Genomic DNA, 6,000 nt, shown 5'->3' on the forward strand with positions numbered 1-6,000 from the left:
AACTGCCAGTTTTTCCAAGAAAGCGCGATAGCTCAGTTTTAAATACAGAGGATGAGCAATCAGACGCTGTGGATAATTTATCTGTAGTACCCTCACAAAACTCAGAAGTAGCTGTGAGGGAAGGTCTGTCTGAGGGAGAAATTTCTGATACAGGAAAAGTTTCTCAGCGGGCAGATTCAGATTCCTTAGCATTTACATTTCAGCTGGAACACCTCCGCGTCCTGCTTAAGGAGGTTTTAGCTACGCTGGATGATTGTGACCCCATGGTGGTCCCAGAAAAATTGTGTAAGATGGACAGGTTTTTAGAGGTCCCCGTATACACTGAGGCATTTCCGATCCCAAAGAGGGTGGCGGATATTGTGACTAGGGAGTGAGAGAGACCAGGTGTACCCTTTGTTCCCCCCCCCCCCCCATCTTTAAGTAAATGTTCCCCATAAATTACCCCAGACGGGACGAGTGGCAGACGGTCCCTAAGGTGGAGGGGGCAGTTTCAACACTTGCTAAGCGTACAACTATACCAATAGAGGACAGTTGTGCTTTCAAAGATCCTATGGATAAAAAATTGGAAGGATTGCTGAAGAAAATTTTTGTTCAGCAAGGTTTTCTACTTCATCCAATTGCCTGCATAATTCCTGTAACTACTGCAGCGGCTTTTTGGTTCGAGGCCCTGGAGTCGCCGCTCCAGAGGGAGACTTCATACGATGAGGTCATGGATAGAATTCATGCTCTAAAGCTGGCTAATTCTTTTATCACTGATGCCGCTTTCCAGTTAGATAAACTAGCGGCGAAAAACTCTGGTTTTGCCATCATGGCGCGAAGAGCGCTTTGGCTCAAATCATGGTCGGCGGATGTGTCGTCCGAAACAAAACTGTTATATATTCCCTTCAAGGGGAAGACTCTTTTCGGCCCAGAGCTGAAAGAAATTATTTCAGATATCACTGGGGGCAAGGGTCATGCCCTTCCACAAGATAGGCCGTTTAAGGCCAAAAACACGGCTAATTTTCGCTCCTTTCGCAACTTCAGGAGCGGACCAGCTGCAACCTCTGCTGTCGCAAAGCAAGATAACACTTCCCAGCCCAAAGCAACCTGGAAACCCCTGCAGGGCTAGAATAAGGGTAAACAGGCCAAGAAGCCTGCTCCTGCTATCAAGACAGCATGAAGGGGTAGCCCCCGATCCGCGACCGGATCTAGTAGGGGGCAGACTTTCTCTCTTTGCTCAGGCTTGGGCAAGAGACGTTCCGGATCTCTGGGCATTAGAAATAGTTGCTCAGGGGTACCCTCTAGAATTCAAGGATTCTCCCCCAAGGGGAAGGTTCCACAGTTCTTGTTTGTCTTCAGACCAAACAAAGAAACAGGCGTTCTTACGCTGTGTAGAAGATCTCCTAACAATGGGAGTAATACACCCAGTCCCAATTGCAGAACAAAGACTGGGCTTTTACTCAAACCTGTTCGTAGTTCCCAAAAAGGAGGGAACTTTCAGGCCAATCCTGGATCTAAAGATTCTAAACAAATTCCTCAGAGTTCCGTCTTTCAAGATGGAAACCATTCGGACAATCTTGCCTATGATCCAGGAAGCTCAATATATGACTACCGTGGATCTAAAGGATGCGTACCTACATATTCCTATCCACAAAGATCACCATCAGTTCCTAAGGTTCGCCTTTCTGGACAAACATTACAAGTTCGTGGCCCTTCCTTTCGGGTTGGCCACCGCTCCCAGAATTTTCACAAAGGTGCTAGGGTCCCTTCTGGCTGTGTTAAGACCGCGGGGCATTGCAGTAGCACCTTACCTAGACGACATATTAATACAGGCGTCGTCTTTCCACAGAGCCAAGGCTCATACGGACATTGTTTTGGCCTTTCTAAGGTCTCACGGGTGGAAGGTGAACGTAGAAAAATTCTCTGTCCTTGCTTACAAGGGTTCCCTTCCTGGGAACACTAATAGACTCGGTAGAAAGGAGAATTTTTCTGACAGAGGTCAGGAAGTCCAAACTGTTGAACACCTGCAGAGCTCTTCATTCCATTCCTCAGCCTTCTGTGGCTCAGTGCATGGAGGTAATTGGTTTAATGGTGGCGGCAATGGACGTAGTAGTCCCTTTTGCCTGAATTCATCTCAGACCACTGCAACTGTGCATGCTCAAGCAGTGGAATGGGGATTACGCAGATTTATCTCCTCAAATACAAATGGACCAGAAAACCAGAGACTCTGTTGTCTCAAGTTCACCTGTCTCAGGGAATGAGTTTCCGCAGACCGGAGTGGATCATTGTCACGACCGACGCCAGTCCGTTAGGCTGGGGTGCGGTCTGGAACTCCCTGAAAGCTCAGGGTACATGGTCTCGGGAAGAATCTCTTCTCCCAATAAACATTTTGGAGCTGAGAGCGATATTCAACACGCTCCAAGCATGGCCTCAACTAGCGGAGAAGAATAAAGATAGATGTGGGATAAGCGCTCTAAAGATAGAGCTAACCAACAGATAGTTTAGATTATACAATGAAATAACTGGAGGAACAAAGTATTTTTATATATAATAAATTTATATAGCGGTTTAGGCAAATATCGTGTTAACACATACACAATTTACTAAGGATGCCGGCATCTAAAAACAATAATAAAACATAAATGCATTAAAAAACAAAAAGAATCGGCCGATACTTGAATTCTAAATAATATAAGATAGACAGTAGTAATATATCTATCTATAAACTTAAGGCAGATGACTTTTGTCACAATAATCTTAACTCTATGTATATTACCAATGCTTAGATTAGACAGTATGTCAAGGCACAGTACATGAAGAAAGCGTCTTATTTGTTAGCCGTTAGGAGTGACTGTGGGTGATGAGACGTGAAATTGAACATCACGTCACCTGACTAATAGTTTTCCTCCCATCCCTGGATTCAGTGGTTATTTGAAAACATATTTCTTTGTAAAAATATATATGTGTATATATATGTCCCAGTTGAGGAATATACAATTGTATCAAAGTGTGATTAGAATATAGCAGTTAGTAACAATACTTGCAAGTGTCCGATATCCAATAATCTTTTCCAAATTGTAGCGAGTTGTTGTATCCGCGGCTTTAGATTATGTGAAATGTTGATCTGTTCTTTTTCATCCGTGTTTTTTTTTGTCTGTTTTTTCAGTGAAGCTCCTAAGCACTTAGTTGTTATCCGTACTGTAGTTTTGATTAAGGCTATGATGGGAGCGAGATGGAACAAGAGGGCACGCAGGAATTACTCATACATCCATCTCAGTGTTTTAATCAAGGGGATGTCCGTACTGTAGTTTTGATTAAGGCTATGATGGGAGCGAGATGGAACAAGAGGGCACACAGGAATTACTCATACATCCATCTGTGTTTTAATCAAGGGGATGCTATATTCTAATCACACTTTGATACAATTGTATATTCCTCAATGCTATATTCTAATCGCACTTTGATACAATTGTATATTCCTCATGCTATATTCTAATCACACTTTGATACAATTGTATATTCCTCAACTGGGATATATATATATATATATATATATATATATATATATATATATATATATATATATATATATATATATATATATATATATATATATATATATATATATATATATATATATATATATATATATATATATATATATATATATATATATATATATAATTTTTTTTTTTTTTTTTTTTTTTTTTTTTTCAAAGAAATATGTTTTCAAATAACCACTGAATCCAGGGATTGGAGGAAAACGATTAGTCAGGTGACGTGACGTTCAATTTCACGTCTCATCACCCACAGTCACTCCTAACGGCTAACAAATTAGACGCTTTCTTCATGTACTGTGCCTTGACATACTAACTGTCTAATCTAAGCATTATTGTGACAAAAGTCATCTGCCTTAACAAGTTTATAGATAGATATATTTCTACTGTCTATCTTATATTATTTAGAATTCAAGTATCGGCCGATTCCCTTTGTTTTTTAATACATTTATGATGTTTTATTATTGTTTTTAGATGCCGGCATCCTTAGTAAATTGTGTATGTGCTAACACGATATTTGCCTAAACCGCTATATAAACTTATTATATATAAAAATACTTTGTTCTTAGTAACATTTTGTTTCTCCAGTTATTTCATTGTATAATCTAAACTATCTGTTGGTTAGCTCTATCTTTAGAGCTCTTATCCCACATCTATCTTTATTCTTCTAGCAATAGTCTGAAATTTTGAGATTTTTCAGACAACATAAGGGATTTAAGCATTAACCATTTGACTAGCACTCACACCACCCTTCTTTCTCAACTAGCGGAGGCCAAATTCATCAGATTTCAGTCGGACAACATCACGACTGTAGCGTACATCAATCATCAGGGAGGAACAAAGAGTTCCATAGCGATGAAGGAAGTATCCAGGATCATCAAATGGGCGGAGGATCACTCCTGCCATCTATCTGCAATTCACATCCCAGGAGTAGACAACTGGGAGGCGGATTTTCTAAGTCGTCAGACTTTTCATCCGGGGGAGTGGGAACTCCACCCGGAGGTTTTTGTTCAGCTGACTCAGCTATGGGGTATTCCAGAATTGGATCTGATGGCGTCCCGTCAGAACTCCAAACTTCCCCTTTACGGATCCAGATCCAGGGATCCCAAGGCGGCATTGATAGATGCTCTAGTAGCGCCTTGGTCATTCAGTCTAGCTTATGTCTTTCCACCGTTTCCTCTTCTACCTCGGCTAATAGCCAGAATCAAACAGGAGAAGGCTTCAGTAATCCTGATAGCGCCTGCCTGGCCACGCAGGACTTGGTATGCAGACCTAGTGGACATGTCATCGGTCCCACAATGGAGACTGCCATCGAGGCAGGATCTTCTAATTCAAGGTCCATTCAAGCATCCAAATCTAGTTTCTCTGCAACTGACTGGAGATTGAACGCTTAATCCTAGCTAAGCGTGGTTTCTCTGAATCAGTTATAGACACTTTGATACAGGCCAGAAAGCCTGTCACAAGGAAAATTTACCATAAGATATGGCGGAAATATCTTAGTTGGTGTGAATCCAAGGGTTACTCGTGGAGTAAGGTTAGGATTCCAAGGATACTGGCTTTTCTCCAAGAAGGATTGGAGAAAGGTCTGTCAGCCAGTTCCTTAAAGGGACAGATATCTGCTCTGTCTATTCTGTTACATAAGCGCCTGGCAGCTGTACCAGACGTTCAGGTGTTTGCACAGGCCCTTGTTAGAATCAAGCCTGTTTACAAGCCTGTGGCTCCTCCTTGGAGTCTAAATTTTGGTTCTTTCAGTTCTTCAAGGGGTTCCGTTTGAACCTTTACATTCCATAGATATTAAGTTATTATCTTGGAAAGTTTTGTTTTTAGTAGCCATTTCTTCTGCTCGAAGAGTCTCTGAATTGTCTGCTTTGCAGTGTGATTCACCCTATCTGGTGTTCAATGCAGATAAGGTTGTTTTGCGTACCAAACCTGGTTTTCTTCCAAAAGTGGTTTCTAATAAGATTAACCAGGAAATTTTTGTTCCTTCTCTGTGTCCTAATCCAGTTTCTAGGAAGGAACGACTTTTACACAATCTTGACGTGGTTCGTGCTTTAAAATTCTATTTAAAAGCAACTAAAGATTTCAGACAAACATCATCCTTGTTTGTTGTCTATTCTGGTAAGAGGAGAGGTCAGAAAGCGACAGCTACCTCTCTTTCCTTTTGGCTGAAAAGCATCATCCGATTGGCTTATGAGACTGCTGGTCAGCAGCCTCCTGAACGAATCACAGCTCATTCTACCAGAGCTGTGGCTTCCACATGGGCTTTCAAGAATGAGGCTTCTGTTGAACAGATTTGTAAGGCAGCGACTTGGTCTTCACTGCATACATTTGCCAAATTTTTACAAATTCAATACTTTTGCTTCTTCGGAGGCTGTTTTTGGGAGAGAGGTTTTGCAAGCAGTGGTGCCTTCCGTTTAGGTGACCTGACTTGTTCCCTCCCTTCATCCGTGTCCTATTGCTTTGG

Source organism: Bombina bombina, chromosome 1, assembly GCF_027579735.1.
Source record: "Bombina bombina isolate aBomBom1 chromosome 1, aBomBom1.pri, whole genome shotgun sequence".
Classification (NCBI taxonomy): Eukaryota; Metazoa; Chordata; class Amphibia; order Anura; family Bombinatoridae; genus Bombina; species Bombina bombina.